Source organism: Micropterus salmoides, unplaced genomic scaffold (genome assembly GCF_014851395.1).
Source record: "Micropterus salmoides isolate LMB-PRFRI ecotype aquatic unplaced genomic scaffold, ASM1485139v1 Ms_hic_scaffold_3, whole genome shotgun sequence".
Lineage (NCBI taxonomy): Eukaryota > Metazoa > Chordata > Actinopteri > Centrarchiformes > Centrarchidae > Micropterus > Micropterus salmoides.
Window position 1 is genome coordinate 30,347,058 of NW_024042261.1, and position 20,251 is coordinate 30,367,308.

At 40.5% G+C, this 20,251-nt stretch overlaps 1 protein-coding gene across 9 annotated transcripts in view; it reads right to left on the reverse strand.

Annotated features, from left to right (window-relative positions):
- robo2 (roundabout, axon guidance receptor, homolog 2 (Drosophila)) overlaps window positions 1-20,251 on the reverse strand; it is a 331,192-nt gene that overhangs the window by 167,228 nt on the left and 143,713 nt on the right. The window lies entirely within an intron of this gene.

The window sequence follows — 20,251 nt, forward strand, 5'->3', positions numbered from 1 at the left end:
ATAGCTCCATTGATGGAAAAGTAAGTAGAGTGTAATTCTCCCTTAAGCCCAGCCTTTTATTCCCCACTTTCAATCACTGTATCTGTAGCAGAGGCAGTGATATTCCCTGGGTTTCTAAATATCAGCTGAAAGTGGATTTATTTTAATTAAACTGGAGGCTTTGTTTACTCACGGCAAGGCATGTTACATAAAAATGAGATGGTGGGGCTAAGCCAGCTGATAACTCACAGACTATAATATGCTCTTATGCTTTATTTCACTGTTGCAAGAACGTCACAGATCTTTCATTAAGGTGGCATTCATAATATTACTGACAAACAGGGTTTTTCTGTGTTGATTAGTTCTTTCATCTGCTTGGTCTCAAACTGAGAGCGTGCAGATGAGGCGTAGCCACATACAAATAAGTATGACGTCACTGAGGGTAAAGTAAAGCAAGATTGGTGGTTTGGAACGGCTGCATCAACAACACAGATGAAACCAAAGATATTAAAAACATGGAGGAAAAAAACATAACCCTCTATGCAATTACCCTCTCCCCCCCCCCCCCTTTTCCCCATCCCTGCAAAAACAATTTGAGTTCACCACCAGATGCTGAAATGGATCATTTGTTTTAACCTAAACTAATCATGCCACAATTAATGTCACGTTTTGTGCAATTACGTGTTTTTATTACATCAAAACTAATAATCAATCAGATAATTTCCCATTATTGTCCTCAGGACATCTGCTCATAGACGGGTCCTGGGTGGAACCATTCATTAGGAAGGCTGCTTGGTGTGACCCACATCTATCCTCGTCCACTTCTCAAGTGACATGGCTAATTTTTGTGGAAAAAATAAAGTTAAATAATTTACATATATAAAAAATACACAAAATAGTAGCTCACTGTAACATAGAGAAACTTTAAGCATCTTAAAGATTGAAATTATTATTTTAAATTCTGAAGTGCTGCACCCTTTAATTACTGCAACCTCCAATCTGGATCCTTTATCCAGATTTGTTGTGTTTTATTTATAGTTAAGCCATGTGAACACAAAGTGCTGCAGTGTTGATGATTTTGTAGATAAAAGCACAGCTGAGGATCAATGGGGGTTCCTTAGTGTGATATCTATGAGAGACAATCAGGAGTGTGTACAACAGCAGCCCACACTCTTGAGGTTTGGAGACACATTCCACCAGAGACATGTTCTGCATTTTAATTGCATGTAATTGACTTCCAATTCTAATGCAAAATTTGAATCAAACGCAGACAGTGACAGAATGTATAGAGTTAGCAAAGCTGCCTCTGTCTGTATGTATGTGTCTGGGGGAGAAAGAGGAAAGTGTTTTTAATTGTAATCCAGGTCAGAGGTTCAGGTAGCAACATCACTCATGATCAGATCAGAGTGGTATTTGGGGAGCTCTTAGCTGGATATCTTTCATGGCTGAGTATCCCCTTACTGGGTTTTGGTCTGGATGTGTGGGGATGATTAGGAGCTGGAGGGACAGCAGTGTGCGGATGGAAGGCGATGTGTGGAGGGGTGATTAATGTAGATGTCAGTAGCGGCCCTCCCTCCTGTGCTCCCTCCCCAGCATCCGTAATGACACCTGGGGAAGGCAAAATGGGCCTACCTGCAGCCCAGGCTCCCTCAGCAGGGCATGATTCTTCCCCATGATCCTCCTCTGTCAGCAGTCCTGTCACTAGGCTCGGATCAGGCCCTTATTAATGGGCCTCTATGTCAAACATAGATATTAAGCTGTGCTCTGCTCCGCACTATCCTCGGCAATAACACCCACATAGGCACACACATAGACACGATCATTTCTATACAATACAGTGACAGACACAAACACACACACAGCACAGTACAGCACACTCATAACTCATAAACACATCACTACTTGCGCGTTAACATTCGCTGAAATATTACTTTCTTATTTAGGGAGTTTTACAGATTCAGTTTCAGCATGACATAAAGTCCATAGATCTATTAGATATCTGTCCCCCCCCCCTCTCCTTCCAGTCTTTAATACACACAACCCAATATCACATTATGCTGAAAAAGTAACAAACCTCTCACTATGATGCATTGTCCAACAATGCAAATCATACCTCTCAGCAGTGAAGATCCACACAGCCACAAAAAGGTTATATGGCTACTGAGCAAGGATACAGTAAAGTCTCTGTCCAGAAATGTGACAGGCTGAACCTGAACAGACCCTCACTCCTGGTGGAGCCTCAGCAACTGCGACTGCTTTTTCTATTTAGGCTTGCGGCTTTAATATGATACATGGAACAGGGAGACATTTATAAGAACCCAAGTTTTTGGAGAATAATGGCAGATCTGGGTTTATTCAGAGCAATAAAAAATTTAATGGAAGTCAATGCAACAGATGTTAAATTTTCTAGTATCTGATACTCCCTCAGAGGGGCTTAAGGAGGAGGCTGGACAGATGGAGGAAGTATGGAGGACATGACACCTGAGCTCAATGTGGAGAGAGGCTTCTATCAGCAGGACATAAACTGGGTATGTAATGCATTCCTCTGTGTTCACTGAAAGGCACAGGAAGAGAGATAGGGGTGCCCTATCAAATGTTGCAAAACTGGGGATTACTGTATAGGAATTATTTCTTTTCACATGAACTTCAGCTCTGTCATTTCCTGTTGTTCCTGTCGAGTGAAGCACTGAATAAACTAGCCATCAGTATGTGATTTTGTTTGCAAATATATGTGAATAAGCAGCAGCTATGAGGCAGTAATATGGGACCGAGTAGAGCACGTTTGTACACCCCACGTTTTTCCAACTAAGCTCCACCCACTTGTGAAATGACTGTTGTAAACTGTTGTAACTGTGGCAAATAAGAAAATATTGTGTTACGTAAGATACCATCATTTATAAAAAGAAACTGAAGAAAATGTGTTTTTTTTAGCAAACCATACCTCAGCAAAATGAAGAACCAACAGAAATATGATATGATAAAGAAAATACTGTACAACAGCCTATCAGTGGCTCCAATGACTGAGCAAAATTTTACATGTACTCCAGTACAGAGGTGGTAACAACTGTTTTTTACCCAACAAAGGAATCAAAATCACAGAATCTAGAAAGTACACTGCAAGATGTGTTCAGTTTCAGGGAATCAAAAGTAAACTTTACAGGATGATCTGTCTGCTTCCTCCATTTTTTCTATTTTATGTCAACCTATCTTTTCCTCCCACTGGTATTAGATATTCCAGTCCCTCTTCTTCAACTACATTCCCGTCATTTATGGAATTTCCCAGTCTAGGTGAAAAACAGCCCACTCCCAGAGTCCTGAGAGCTGCAGCTAATTAGCTGGCCTATTTTTTCCTGAACATAGCCGCTTAATCTGCACATGTGAAAACTCATCTCAGCTGTCACCCCCCACCTAGGGCAGACCTTGATAACAGGGTGCTAGGCATTGTCATGACAGGGCAGGGTAAACAGTTTCATCCAGTGAGCGAAGGGCAGCAGCCGTTAATGTGTGAGAAGTGAATACTTGAGCTGTGACGAAGGGAGAAGGGAGGGAATGAGAGGAAGGGAGGACAAGAGCTTCTCAAGTATCTCTCCAACCTCCTTATCTGTTAGGACATTGTCCTTCCTCTCTCCACTTCTCCTCTGACAGCTATAGACATCATTAACAAAGCTCTGAGCTTGCTCTGTTTCCTCTGGTTTGTAAATACCTTTTTCTTGCGCAATTTATCGGACTATAAAGACTGATAAGTCTGGTTTTATATTTGGCATGAGCAAACCCACTGCGTCAATGTTATATACAATGGTCTCAGTTAAAATGGGAAGTTATTTATTTTCATTACCCCTGCAGGAAATTCTGAAAAAGGCACCATTGGTCTCATAAACACCCAAGCAACCCGGACAAATGGATTTATTTAAGCTATCAACATCACTTATTCAAAGTAATTTCCTTCTCCCCTCATTAAAAACATTATTGCAAAGAATTGCCAAGTCTCCCCAACACTTGGCATGAGCATCCTCAATCAGGGAACAAGAATTTACAAGTCTTGTTGGGGAGAATAAACATTACAAGACAGGAGGCACGGCACATTTAATGTCTAAGATTCATTGTGTAATTGTACATACCATTATTAACCAGCAGAGTTTCTCACAAGATTATGAAGACAGTATATGAAGTGTATATTTTCAGATCTAGTATTTATTTTGGCTAGCAATTTAACTGAATAAATGTGTTTTTAATGAGAGGCTAATGAGATAATCTTGGAAAGGTTTTCAGATCAGTTGGTAGCATTAGTATGATTGGTAGCACTTTGCCTTATGCCAACAATGTCACACTTACATCAGCACATACAGTACGTGCTAGCATATCCACCGTGTACATTTTCTCTAATTGGTTGTTTTGACAAATTGTGCTTATCTTCATTACTGTTTCCAAGGTTTGTAATTTATTAAAGCCTTTACTGTAAATATGAATCTGTTCTTCTGTTCCAAACAGGGTTTTTACTTACTTGTGAACCAGCTATTCCTATTTAATATCACTATGACCCCTTGTATTAGCTGCTGTAAATATGTCTTATTCTTTGTTAAAGGAAGCAGAGTGGGTATGAGCATGAACTAAGAGTTTAATTAAACCTCCTACTGGAGTGGTGGCATGCAATCAATAAAGAGTATTTAAGGATTGCTGGACTCTCCAATTGTTGGAAGTCATGCAATTTATTTTCTCTGTTAGCAGGTAGCAAATGTACAGTGGAACTACACCGCAAGCTTTACAAAGGTAGTATCTCTTTATTAAAGTCTGTGTTTATTGTAGGGCTGACCCCAAATAGTCGAGTCGATGCTTCGATTGGCAGAGCCTGATTCGACTGTCAATCTCACAGTCGAAGCTTCACAGCAAAACCAGGATCATGCCATTTTGCCAATATGGGGGTGCTCAACAAATAATTGTAATGGACAATGCCCGGCCTAATGTGGCCAGAGTGTGTAGGCAGTTCCTGGACGACGAAGGCATTGATGCCACTGACTGGCCCTCATGTTCTCCAGACCTGAATCCAACTGAGAACCTCTTGTACGTTATGTATCGGTGCATCTGATGCCGCCAATTAGCGCCACACACAGGAGTCCAGGAGCTCACTGAACATTATAATGTACCTTTTACAGCAAAAGCCCATTTTCAGGGAATATGAATGTGCATAAACAGGTTAAAATAAAACCTATTTCTGCTAAAAGGCTGTTACTCTTCCTTGCACACAGTCAAGATTACACTCAAAATATGTATCCCGTTCCACTCTCAACTCTTCACTCACTTCTGGAACAGAGCCCAGAATTAAAACTGCTCCTCTCACTGCTTCGCTCGTTCCTACAAAAACCTTTTCTATGTCCCTGTCCCCCTCTACACTGTGAACTGGCTACTGTCATGACCACAAAAACAGCATTACCCCCTGATGTTATTAAAATTGTCTGCTTTGTTCCTCACCTTCAGACAGGTCTTAGAAGAGGGAAAACATTAATCTCAATATTCGGATTTGGTAATCACGTGACTTGGGACAATCTGAACATCTGTTGTCCCCTGTTGCCAAAAAATTTTTTGCATGCAGGTCTGTCATGTTGTCGTGTACAGCTCCATGGAGCAATTTAACACTACCCAGGATGACTTCTGTGGTTGTGAATGAGGAACAAATATTATAGCATTGTAGTAGTAAGCTCATTTGATCACATCCGTATATACAAGCAATCTTCTACATAAGTTTGCCACAGCAGCATGAAATAACAAATCAGAATATTAGTCTAGTCTAGTCTCTAAATCAGTTGGCTCTCACTTATCGATACCTTTTGAAATGCCCGTGACCACTGCATTGAATAAAACACATTGACTCTAAATTTGAGGGGTATTCCACTTAAATAGACAGCCCCGCCCTTGTATGCTGAGTGCTATCGACAGAATCAATTGAAGGCAGTGCACATCAGCGGTTCAAACGTAATTGTCCCCCAAAATGGAAAGTGATTTAGAGCCTTAGGTCAGAGTCAGTCCCAAATGACACATTAGGGCACCCCTTCCGCATGCTCAACCAGGGGACACCATGACCCTTTTGGGGGAGAAAAATATCCAGACACTGGCGGGGTTCCGGGGCACCACAACCGCCATAAATGCCCCAATGTCACCAATCTGAGCTGAGTGATGGTCTGACACAGAAGATGCAGGACACAACCATGCTGGCCTTTAATTATTTTCAGGCATGACCTCGCACACACATGAACAGAAACACAAATGCCTACAAGCAGCAGGTGATGATGTTTAGGGAATGACTGGCAAAAGCTACTCCACAAAAGAATATACTGTATGTTGAAGCACCTTACTGAAGGATAGATTGATTTTGTTAGTTTGTTGTAAAAGACAGTTGAGCTGTTACATGACAAAAGGGTGCAGTTCAGATGTATCATTCAGGCTATGCTCCCCTCAAACCACTGATCTGGTAATAAAACAATGGAGGCATGTAAGTAGATTCCACAGGGTGTAAGTGGATTTCACAGCGAGGAAGTTTCCACTGCTACTCCTAACCTGTGACCTCTCTCTCTGTTTGCTAACTGTCTCCCACAAATAATTCTTACCCCCTTAGGCAAAATGAATTACACAGACAGTATGGATCGTCATAGTCTAATGAAACTGGGCTTGTGCCCCTGACATTTTCATCCCCGAGGGCCAAACCTCGCACAGCCACAGCCTCGTACCCTGGCCTTGCCACTTCACACTCTAATTGCTGCCTCATAAGCAAGCACCACAGCAACAAATCCAGTTAACGACAGTGGCATATCGATCGCTGGCAGGCAGGCAGGCAGCACCTCTGTCTGTAGGTATGGGAGGAGGGGGATCTGTGGCTTTTACAACCTGAGGGATGGCCTGCACCCAATAAAGAGCAGGTGCCTGTGACAAAATAAAAACCAAAAGAGGGTCAGAGTGATACAATTACTGCTCGGCAGCTCTGACCCTAACTGTAGGTGAACAATAGACTGCAGGATGATCGTGGGAGTAGGGGGCAGAGAAGAGGGGGTCCTCATTACAGAAGTAGGCCTGGAGACCTGTTCAATTTGCTCCATTAATGAGCGCTGAAGAAGCACTTTTACATTGTCCCAACAGAGCCATTACAGGGCTAGTCTGAGGACTGAAGAAGTCAGACTTTGCACCATGCCACAGATACTGCTGGCAGCACTGGGACATTGAGCCAAACAGACTTGAAAGCTATGAATACACAAAGGATGTTTAAATAGCAGCCTATAAACCCATGATGTCATCAATACAAAAATGCTGCATTGGTACTTCAAATGATCTTAAAATGCTTTATGGTTACATAGCATGTTAATCATAATTTCACTTTATTTATGGTTTTATTGTATTTTAACTGTTGTAAAAACTCTCAACATGCTATACGTGTGCTGACTGGTACTGCAGAACTTTAATGCAGCAAACAGGATGCCTAATTGGAAAGTGAAACAAAGCATATTACTCAAACTACTCATTTACATACTAAAATGGCACGAAGAAAAGGCAATGCTGCGTTTTCCTCTAATTTATTTGTGCGGCAGAGCACAGTAAAAGGTGATAGAATGAGGCCAAACAATGGGAAGCTTAGTGAGATTGCATTTCTGCTTAACTCTAACATCGATCAAAGATGTCATTTTTCACAGATACTGTACATTGTACATTAACTGAAGCTGGTAAACATCAAAGTTGTAAGCAGCATTCAAAGAGCATTTTTGCACTTCCCATAATCTCTTTTAAAGCAGTCATTAAAACAGCCAATCGACTGTTTTCCGTAGCCTTTGTTGTCTAATCTGGCTTACTTTCAACCCACAGTGTATAACACTGTCTCTTCCTCCAAGAATAGCTCTTTCTTCAGTTCTAAGCTGTTACTACAGACAGCAGATGCTTGCTTTCTCTTTAATTCCAGGCACATTAAAAATTCTGCCTCAAACATTTGTTCTACTTGCTATAGTGACTAAACACACATTTTACTAGTAATGTGTATTCACATTTCCATCAGCTGTAAAATTTGAATTGTAAGATAGTGCAGTGTATCAACCATTGTTCCTGGACAGTTTTGGATCTGTCCAACAAACGTATTATTTTCTTTATTAATTAATAAAAATGGGTTAGTGGGTCTCAATTGAAATGGGTCAGTGGCTCACATTTTATAGACTGTGTGGGCAACACAAAGGGAATTACTACTAGAGAAAGAGTATTACAGACATCTGGTTTTAGCACAGAACTACAAGATGGCCACATGTGGACTAATAAAATTAGATGCTGATTCCTCTGGATAACTCTGTTGTTACAACATAAGCCAGACTAAGCACCATTTGGTTTCTGGCACCATTTCTATGTCTTTCTCTGTGGAACAACTACCCCGCCCCCTTCACAGTGTTGACCCACACCATCATGACCACCCTGCTGCCCCCCTCCTCCCTCCTTTCCCTACTGAGGCTTAGTGCACCTTACAGGTTAGATCAGGGCTGACACTGTTTTTCGCTAAACATCTTCTCCATATAAATATATATTTTGTTCTATCACAAATTAAGTAAATATTGCAAGCACCTTTATCTTATCAACAGGTTACCATTCAGTATAAGCACAAATATATCAACCTGTTTGCATTTTGAATTTGTTCTGTTGTATCAACACTGATTTGAAACAGCAGATGGAATCACATCAATGTCACAAGGTTGGCAGATCCATAAAGACACATGCCCCTACTCAACCCTGAAGCCCCAACAATATAGGATGAACACAGTGGCAGACAAAGACACTAGATAGTGTGTGGACAGAGTATACATCAATTTAGATGTTATATTAGGTAGGAAGGAATTAAAAGGCATAATTTACTAAAGTGACACAAGAGTAATCAGTGCACTTGGAGACGCACACTGCGTCTGTGATTCGCCCAGGCGGAACATCACATTTTTCATTTAAATTCACCAAAAGATGATGAGTTTGCAGCCATGGTATGTCTATTTGTATCTGCTTATACACATACATTTGTCAATGGATATATTTGAGTTTGGGTTTGGGTTAATGCAATGCACTAGCTTGACACTTTGATGCATCTCTTCCCTTGTTTTGATTTACAGTTATCATAAAACAAAACAGAACCTGGAACACACAACAATCTTACAATACACAACCATAAATTATAAATGCAATCCCTGCAGGAATGAATTATATTATGAATTCAGAATGGAGGTATGACCAAACAATCAAAATCGCAATGCAGTCATATGGGAGTGAATAAGTTCTGCAGTGAGACTGTGACTCAAATAACCTCTTTTTAAAAATCATCAAGGAAGAAATTAGCTGCTTGAAGTCTCATGACTCGCCACGTTCAGGGTGTTGCCACTGTTGCTGTGGTCGGTGTAATAGCCATCTAGGAGGTAAACAGAATGAGTGTGTGGGCATGCGGCCTTGGGTCAACAACATTATTTGGATTTTTACTACACTGCTGTGCAGTGCTGCTGGCCTTCAGACTTTACTGTGTGCCATTAAGGTCTAACACATAAAACTGAAAAGGTCATCTCTGCTCTAAAAGCGTGAGGTTGTTACTTTTATAACAGAAAGAGAGACAAAGATAGAAGAGAGAGAAAAAAGGTGATAGAAAACATCTATATTTGCTAACAAATGGATGTACAAGTTGTAAGATAAGGAACATCAAAATAAACATTCATTCAGCATTATCTGTTGCATTAAGTCTGTTCATGTTGTTGTTTTTGTTTCTCTTGAAAGTGTTTTTGGTTGATTTTTATTGTGGCTATTTAGAGTCGAGCCTATAGAATTTGTTTTGTGCTCCTTATTTGTGTGCTAGCTATAAACTGGAAAATTCATGTCTATACAGTCTCTGCTTTCCTACAATTACAGCGGATCATGATTGTACTCCCACTATCTTCAGGATCAAAAAGAGGATATAAAAGAAAACAAGAGAGGATGTGTGGGTCAAAAGGGATTGCAACAATTTAAACGTGGTGAACAGTTTGAGCTGAGCTTAATGATTTCTTCAAAACAGTGTCATCCAAACACCTCACAGAAAAAGGACCTGTTTTAATAAGGCCCCTTGTTCTGAAACTACCTATTGATTTTCACTGTGGCAGGTTGTGGGGCAGTGACCTGCTCTGGTTCCTGGCTCCAACAAAAGCTAAATTGAGCCATTTAGAAGCTGGGTTTGTCTTTAGAGACTCCGGCTCAGCACTGACTCCCCCGGCCAATTTATTTCCATCAGGTGGAACTTTTTTTCCGGAGCTGTAGAATTTCACCACAATGGACCTGCTGCTGAAGATCCTGGCACACAATTTCCTACTTTCTTCCATCAGTCTCTACTGAGTTTGGGTCTCACCCCTTTGCTTTATTACAACATTAGACTTATAACTCTGACTGCACCACAATGTCAACCAATACAATAGCTTTAGATTTTTTTTGGTTTTTCAAATCACAAACAAGTATTGTGGCCAGCAAAAAGTTGGAGGAACACTATCACTGCTACCTCCACTCATAGCAGACTGTCAAATCTATAGGGCCTCTACAGCTGACTGTTTGACAAACTATGCAGAAAAAAACCCCAAAAAAACCAAACAGGAATGGGCACGGAGGTAACAATGTGACATGGACATGATGGTTGAATGCACATACCACTCATACATAAGCCTCTGTGCACATGTATACCACATGACTCATAGCAGTACTAATTAGGGTACCAAAGACCAGCCTTTAATTGCTAACAGATCCTGATTCCTCAGACTATTAAAATTGACAGACATTTTTAATTTTCCTACTGTTCATTTTTACTTTGTCCCAACATGTAGCTGTTTGGTAATGCTGATGCATTCCTTAAGTGTTGCGAGACTACATTGTGCGCATGTGTGTGTTTATATTCTGTAGACTGTAGTTATAGGCATTAGGTAACAAAGCTCTGCAGATTCGACTAACTATAAAGCACAGCAAAAGCAAACACAGGTAACACTACAATACAACTGTATTGTGTGTACCAGGGATAACATGGGCAACCTAATGCTGGGCGCACACTAGAGGCTAATTGGACTAATAATTGAATGAATGAAAAATTATTTTAGGTCCAATTTGCCCCTCCCGAAAATTGTTTCCAAGCCAAGGGTAGTGGGAACCCATTATCGGCCCAAATGATCCTGTTGTGAGGGATTTACAGGATTGGCAGGCCTCCCTATTTAAATCATAAATTTATGATTTGAATATGGGTTGCCTAGTCAGCGAGAAAGCTGACCAGGAAGTGCCACTAACATGCTGTGTATTTGCTAGTACTATAAAATGTAAAAATAAACCATACTGATTCCATCTTCTCAGCCATGAGTTCATCAGTTCTTCCACAGTTTTATTCTCTTCTTTTGTTTGTCTTTCTGTGCAAAACATAGCACACACAAGTGCTTGTGTGTCATAGTCACGTTTGTCTCTGGAACTGCAACTCTGAAACTGTTTAGTATAAATGTGTGGTCCTTAGGATTAAAATACAAAAAAATGGTTAGTAATGTGCTTTTCCTTGTTGTGTACCACGTTTTAAAAATGGTTAGGATTTGAAAGTCCTCTAGTGTGCACGAGGCATAATGGGACAATATGCCATTTGTTTGCAGCTTTTTGGATTTTCTTTTTGAGCAAAGTGGTCACTACCCGGTCAACCTCAGGTCAAGGCAACACTCATTATCAGATCAAACAACCTCACAGTTATTAACTTTATAGAGCAACAGCGGCCATTCAAACAAAAGTTTAAACACTAACATCAACTTAAGCTGTGGTTGTCTGACATTCTTCCTGCTGTCATTAGATAGCACTCTACTCTTAAATGTTTCCTTACATATGATATGTTTGATGTTTATGAAGTAACTAACTATGCTCTCGACATAGGCTGCTTGTTTTTCCTGTACCAGCGTCACTTAAACTAAACAGTCAGTTATAGTTATAGTTACAGGCTGAACGCTCCGCTGCTGAAACGCTTCCAGTGTGAGCTGACACTGGGCTGTAACGTGGCGCTCACGCCGCCTGTGTGAGTCCGGGGTAAGAGTTCTGATCAGTATTCATGCTAATATGGAGTACCAATATCGATTCCAGTCTCAATATAATCCCAATGATTCCCATTACTTGTACCAATAGCTGTAAACCACTACTGTGGTTTTTATAAAGTGTATGGGTGTATATAAAAATTTATCAGCTAGCTGCGGTAGTAATCTTTCAACTGTTTGTATTGATGAAGTTAATGTGAAGCTAAACCTACTATTACTAACCACCAAGTGTCCGAGGAAGGTTAAAGCATTAGAAGGGGCTATTCCATTATGAGAAGCTCCCATTTAGCCATCGCTGCATGCCACATTCCGTATCACCAAGGCGTGGTGTTTAGTCAGTGTGTTGTAAGAGAAAAGCAGCTGCATACTATTGAAATCCTGGTCAGGGATCACATACAAGCACATAACATACTTTCCATCTGACTGAACTCTTGCTGAAGAAGCTAAAAAGATTAAAGGAAAGCAGAGAACCGTCATATAAATGATCCAAACCTGAGATCAAACAAGAACTGCTTCTCGTCATTTCCTCTATCAAAGTTAGGAACAAATCCAAGTATTTTTCACTTTTGAGAAGACATGAAAAGAGAATGTAATTCAGGTTAAGAGAATGTGAATACTGTACCATAGGTCATTCAAGTTACAGCATATATGAGGATAAAAACCATGAAACAGTGCTCACAGGCAGAATGAGAAAAACTGATATGAAAGTACGAGAGGGGAAAAAACATTCAAGGTCACCCTCGTTCGTTTTCCCCACGGCTGCAAAACATTTCGGTATACAGTGCTGCAGCACATTCATAGCTCAAACCAATTTTACCAGAGGAATCAATATGGCTGAAATATTGGGCTTTTATGAGTTGTTACATTCAGCTGGGGGCCGTGTGAGCAGAGTAATGTGTTCAGCTAGATTAGATTTAAACAGCCCAGACATTGAGAAGGGGTGAAACAAACTTATAAAAGAAGAAGAAAGAGGAGCACAAAGGCTATGATTATTATAATTACTGTTATTATTATAATTATTTATTGTTACATCAATACAGTCCTGGAGCTCATGTCCATAGCATTCAGTGGTGGCATAATGTACATTGAGTTGCAACTTGTAATTAAAACCTATTCGATATCAGTGTGAGTAAAGTGTAAATTATATGACTTTAAAGAGACACTGGTCCATGTTACAGTGGTGGTGTTTAAAACCTATGAGCAAATCATAATTTATTGTTATTCATATTTGATGTTGTTTAATTAGATAAACACAAGGCTCATATTTCCTTTTGCTATTTATTATTTATTGAAGTCTTATTTCACATGTCGGCACACTGCTGAAAGGCAGGGGCTTCTTATAGAGTATTGTATATTTAAACCGTATTAACAGCCTGCACCGTCTATACAATGTGGTGCAGGTGGTTCTTGCGCTTTCTGACAGCAGCCTCTTTTAGACCTTGTAAAGTCTCAGAGGTGTGGAAAAAAAAACACATGCTGCCACAGAGCCACTGCTCAACCAATACCTGGAAAGAGCATCTGAGGAAGCCATTACACAGCCATAGTGCCAGGGAAAAGGGTGGGCCACTGGGGCCCCCTGGCAGTGCTACAGTCATTAATGCCCTCAATTTGCCTTAATGGCTTTCTCATTCCCAGCCCTCTATTCCATTCGTCCCCACGCCAGACTGTATTTCGATGCCTCTCACTGCCTGTAATTAATCCATTCATCTCTAAAAGATCCGATCAATGCTGTCTGGAATGCGAGCTGCCATGCCCTGGGAATAATACAGGAAAAATATGTGGGCCATGTTTTTGTCAACCAGTGCTGTAAATGGACTGAAAATGAAATTATTGATAAAATACAATTGTAAATATTGGTGAGCTGTAACTGCATATAGTAATGCATTTACTATGCAACATCAATAAAATATAACATAGAAATAACTTTTGTACAAGGATGATATTAAAACCCCTCAGCACCTCAATACATGACCTAACTCCCACTGTGAGCTATTACAAACTCAATAGGATCATACAGTGAGCATTCCTACTGGAGATGATTTTTCAATTCCACTCCCATCATATTACTTTTCTGAGCTAAATGTCATGCACAGTATATATATTTTAAAAAAAAAATCAATGTCCAATTTTTGTATTTTAAGGCGGAACAGATGTCCCAGGGGAGTATTCCATATAATAACAGATTCAGTTACCATTACATAAAACAATGGCGTTTTTGTAAAAGGAAAGCTTGTTAGAAGAACATGTTTTGAGTTGTAAATGGTTCATTTTGGTTAGAAAAATTAAAAGGCACACCATGTGCATGGATGTGTATGCATTTGTGTGTATGTGCATTTTCATGATTCAGAAATGCTGGCTGGCAATCAGGCACCACAGGCCCTCCCACTGACCCCGCCACTAAAACCCCCTCCCTGGTCTGGACTGGGATCAATAAGTAATTTTTTGGAGCTGATTAGTTTGCAGCAGGAAGGTGGTCACTGTTTGATCTGTCCTAAGGATATAATCAAGCACTAAAAAGTGGTATTATCGCCACTATAATGTGAGCAGGGTTGCTGTAATAGTATGAAGTGATACACGTTTCACTGGAGATAATGATTATGCACCATAACGCAGAAAAGAGCAGTTGACACTCTGTGGACCTGACTTGGTTAAGAAGACTGTTCACCCTGGAAAAAGAAACTATTTGCCATTACAAAGATAAATAAAAACACCTTGAAATTAAATAAAAAATCTGTAATAGATAAGTCGCTTTTGATTGGTTGAAAATCAGCCATGTTGTCCGTAAATTATATTTTCAGTGAAAAGTAGAGAAAATTAAAGCAAATAAGTGGTTGGCTACACAGAAGTCATTTAGGGTTGTTTAGGGCCAGTAATACTACAGGAGGAGCTGCTGCGATTTTGCTGTTTTAATCTCCGCTCATCTCTGAGATACCTCAGAGCATTTTCTCACTTTTTGGATGGAGCATGCCCATCATTTCTGTATAACCAGACTCTTCCAGTAAAACTGTTTTATCATCATTCAGATTTATGTGTTAACTAAGCTAAGCTTCACCCTACATTGATTTCACAGTATGAATAGATTGGTGTATATATTTACAGCATATGGAAGATTACAATACACTAACTAAAAGACACGCATGTCCTTGCTTGCATATTGCATACTGTAGTGCCCAAATTCAAACAAACAAAAAATCTAAAATCTCTCTAGCTATGTATAACCCGCTAGGCTTGTCCTAACATATCCAGTATGTTCCCGCCAAGATCCAAAACCCAGCTAACCTCATGTTGGATGATCCATATTATAAACTGCTTCCAACTGAAGTTGTATTTTTTGCCCTCCCCCCCCTCTAATGCTTTGTTTTATTGATGTATTCTTGTATCTGCTACACTCTCTCTTCCTACTACTTCAGGCTTTCGAACTATCTACACTGCACAAAAAAATAAGGGGAACACTTAAACAACACAATGTAACTCCAAGTCAATCACACTCCTGTGAAATCAAACTGTCCACTTAGGAAGCAACACTGATTGACAATCAATTTCACATGCTGTTGTGCAAATGGAATAGACAACAGGTGGAAATTATAGGCAATTAGCAAGACACCCCCAATAAAGGAGTGGTTCTGCAGGTGGTGACCACAGACCACTTCTCAGTTCCTATGCTTCCTGGCCGATGTTTTGGTCACTTTTGAATGCTGGCGGCGCTTTCACTCTAGTGGTAGCATGAGACGGAGTATACAACCCACACAAGTGGCTCAGGTAGTGCAGCTCATCCAGGATGGCACATCAATGCGAGCTGTGACAAGAAGGTTTGCTGTGTCTGTCAGCGTAGTGTCCAGAGCATGGAAGCGCTACCAGGAGACAGGCCAGTACATCAAGAGACGTGGAGGAGGCCGTAGGAGGGCAACAACCCAGCAGCAGGACCGCTACCTCTGCCTTTATGCAAGGAGGAGCAGGAGCAGCACTGCCAGAGCCCTGCAAAATGACCTCCAGCAGGCCACAAATGTGCATGTGTCTGCTCAAACGGTCAGAAACAGAGGGTGGTATGAGGGCCCGACGTCTACAGGTGGGGGTTGTGCTTACAGCCCAACACCGTGCAGGACGTTTGGCATTTGCCAGAGAACACCAAGATTGGCAAATTCGCCACTGGCGCCCTGTGCTCTTCACAGATGAAAGCAGGTTCACACTGAGCACATGTGACAGATGTGACAGAGTCTGGAGACGCCGTGGAGAACGTTCTGCTGCCCGCAACATCCTCCAGCATGACCGATTTGGCGGTGGGTCAGTAATGCTGTGGGGTGGCATTTCTTTGGGGGGCCGCACAGTCCTCCATGTGCTCGCCAGAGGTAGCCTGACTGCCATTAGGTACTGAAATGAGATCCTCAAACCACTTGTGAGACCATATCCTGGTGCGGTTGGCCCTGGGTTCCTCCTAATGCAAGACAATGCTAGACCTCATGTGGCTGGAGTGTGTCAGCAGTTCCTGCAAGAGGAAGGCATTGATACTATGGACTGGCCCGCCCGTTCCCCAGACCTGAATCCAACTGAGCACATCTGGGACATCATGTCTTGCTCCATCCACCAACGCCACGTTGCATCACAGACTGTCCAGGAGTTGGCGGATGCTTTAGTCCAGGTCTGGGAGGAGATCCCTCAGGAGACCATCCGCCACCTCATCAGGAGCATGCCCAGGCGTTGTAGGAAGGTCATACAGGTGTGGAGGCCACACACACTACTGAGCCTCATTTTGACTTGTTTTAAGGACATTACATCAAAGTCGGATCGGCCTGTAGTGTGGTTTTCCACTTTGATTTTGAGTGTGACTCCAAATCCAGACATCCATGGGTTGATAAATTTGATTTCCATTGATAATTTTTGTGTGATTTTATTGTCAGCACATTCAACTATGTAAAGAAAGGAGTATTTAATGAGATTATTTCATTCATTCAGATCTAGGATGTGCTATTTTAGTGTTCCCTTTATTTTTGTGAGCAGTGTATTATTCCTTACTGCAGTGCTCAACAGGCATCTCTCCACTTACATTCAAATGTATTCAATAAAAGTGCTACATGTTATTACATAATACAGGTACTATGAAATGCTATGCCGTGTTGCCCCCCTTTTCTTTAAGAACCGTTCTTTAGTGTAGAGATTGGTTTGTCCGTGACATATAGCAAAACAGAAAATATAGTAGTGTAGTGTATAGTAGGAATTAAAGTAGTTATATACTTCTGTTTTTTACAAAACCACATTTACATGAACGCAAATATGGTACTTTCTAAATGAAAAGAACACAACCATTTACAAAAGCAACAGAAAGAAAAGACATTCCTGAAGACAGGTACCGTTCTGAGTAACACAAGATGTGGTCTGGCAAGAGTGATAAACAATTCATATATTAATGTTACAAACCCAGCATACCGTATGGAAGGTATTTAATACATCTGTCCTTTCAAGCTGTTGCAATTCTTTCAAGAGCTGCAACCCCCACAAATATTCGTTTAAAAGGCTAGTGAATCTCGTCTAAAGGGTGCCATGAACTCTGAGTGACATTTCTCTTCTATGAAAAGCAACACACTGAAACCAGACACACAGCTTATTCAAGAGGCTTAAAACAAATATATTCTGAAGATTTTAAAGTTCAGCACTCAAAATCTATCTCTGAGATTCAAGTACTGAACCTTGAGGCCCTTTTGACTGGGACTGCTATATGTTTTCCCTCTGCTGTGTAGCCACAATGTTAAGTTTTTCTCCCTGGAGTCCCATGATGGTGGTCATAAATGTGTTTAACACACAGGTGGCCAAGGCTGTCGTTATGCTTCTCATATTTTAACTTAAATGCAGGTTCACCCCAAATGCTTTACAATTTGACCATAAAAATGATATCTAAGGAAAAACTCAATCTTTAAGAACATGGTGTAAGACAACCTGTTGGGGAAACCATTTACTCTTCTTTCTTCTTTTTTTCACTTAATACATAACAAATGGCTCATTCTTTCAGCTCAAATCATAGGTTTGACCTAGCAGAAAAACAGAAAAACAAAAATGTCAGAAAAATCAATCAGTTACAATGTGGAAATAAAGACAAAAGCTGTACGGTTTAAACGTTTTTCAATGCTTTTACCCAGTCATCTCTGCTATGTGAGTTCAATACACATTTCTTATTTTATATTCAGTCACAGTGCAGTGAGAGAGAGAAGGGAGTGTGGCAGAAATGAGACATTTTAAACAAAATGATTTCAAAGACAAAAGCAACTAGTAAAATGTGCCCTCTACTGGATTCTGACAGTAATGTTTACAAAGAAGCCAAAAAGAAGACCACATTTTACTACTACTGCTGGTAAGAAATGACTTCATTTCATTATGAACATATAATAATGCATTCAGGATTAAGACATTCTGAATTCGTATAACTATACAAAATATGGTTCCACAGAAAAATGAATGCAACTGAGAAGAGAGACAGGAAGGCCCCTGGTTACCCTGCAATTGTTCTCTGAATGAAGACAAATGGCCAGGAATCATTTTTGACAAAACAATCCCACTCAGGAACAAAGAGATGACTTGTATTCAGGTAAGAGGAAAGGTTAAAATCAGTGTATGTATCAATATATCAAACCTGTAATCGAGTGAATGCATTTACAATGTTCATATTTCCATACATTACTTATGGTCCTATACCTTAGAGGACCAAACTGGTGCAATTTTAATTTCTTGTTATTGTCAATTGCCATTAATGCCTGTGAACCCTTTTTATGAATGTATCATGCATATTTTACATTGCACATTATGTGTGAACTGAATTTAAAGGTAAAGTTGCATACATGTTCCTGTCATTCTGGCTCAGGCTTGGATTTAGGTCTTCTCTACTATCAGAATTAAAAATGCACAGTACTGACAAAACTTCCCCAAAATAATCCTCATTAAATTTGATGATGACTTGGAAGATAAAACCATGTATTTAAAAATTGAAATACGTCATCTCCATGATGCAGCATGTTTGTTGAGCAAGCGGTTTGTCTCTGTGAGCTGTTTTCTAATACATTTTGGAACACTGCAAGTTCCTGCAGGTAAAGGAAACATGCATTTGAAGATATAGCAAAGATATCTTTTTATTACTGAATGTTAATGGGTTTAGACATTTTATTGACAACAATAGCAATACAAACAAGCAGAGTATTTCACCTCCTCTCCTTGAGCACTCTCCTAGTATTGTGTGAATTCTCCATGCTTTACACAACACTGAACTGTAACACAAGGTACAAGACTTGCAGCAAATTACAAACCAACATTTAAACACTCATTCAGAGCTGCAGCCTAGCTGCTGGCCACCTATTCAGAGCTGCAACAGAGTTGTGGTGGGAATGCATTACACTAGCATTACCTGGCCATTGCACCACTTGCCCAGTGCAGCAAACAAATCCTTCTCCACCAGTGTTTAATCTATTCTATGTCAAAGGATCAGCCCCCAAGAGACCCAGAACGCAAGTTGTTTTATATGCTGAAAGCACAAGACTAACAAAACATGTGCGTGCACACACACACACACACACACACTCAGGAGAACACATACATTTACGTTACTTGCATGAAAGACTGGAATGGGATAGAATGGAGGTGAACTGAGTCTTTTCTGACCTGTCCATCACAAATAATTGCAATCTAGTGCCTAAATCAGTGGAGATGAGGCTGAAGGGAAGCACTTCTTCCTGCTCAAGTAGCCACAACAGTAAATAGGAGGGTTGGGAGGAATAGATGGTTTTACTTTCAAGTGAGGAGATGGTCTGAAGAGTACCACCACAGGTTTGGTTTTACAAGCGGGATCCAAATCAAAGCAATTAGATCATAATGTGCTCCATAAACCTTAAAAGAGAGGGGCCACTGAGGGGGAAAACGGCAGAAATGCATTTCCATGTCCAAAGCTTTAAGGGAAGTTCAAGCTATATTAAAGAGAAAATGAAATTACTAGGCCATAGCGCTGACACTACACCTTAAACTCTCTGCTTATACAGTGCAGTGGTACCCTGCATGTACACATACACACAACTATGCCTCACTCCGTACCCGTTGTTCCCTGATAGAAACCACAGGGGCCCTAAATGTGACGAAAAGGATTTCAAACAATCCAGACAGCCATTTAGGGAGGTTAATTGGTTGGTCTGGTGCCAAACAGATCAAACAAAAGCTGAATCTGAGCCTGGACTTTAAGACATCCT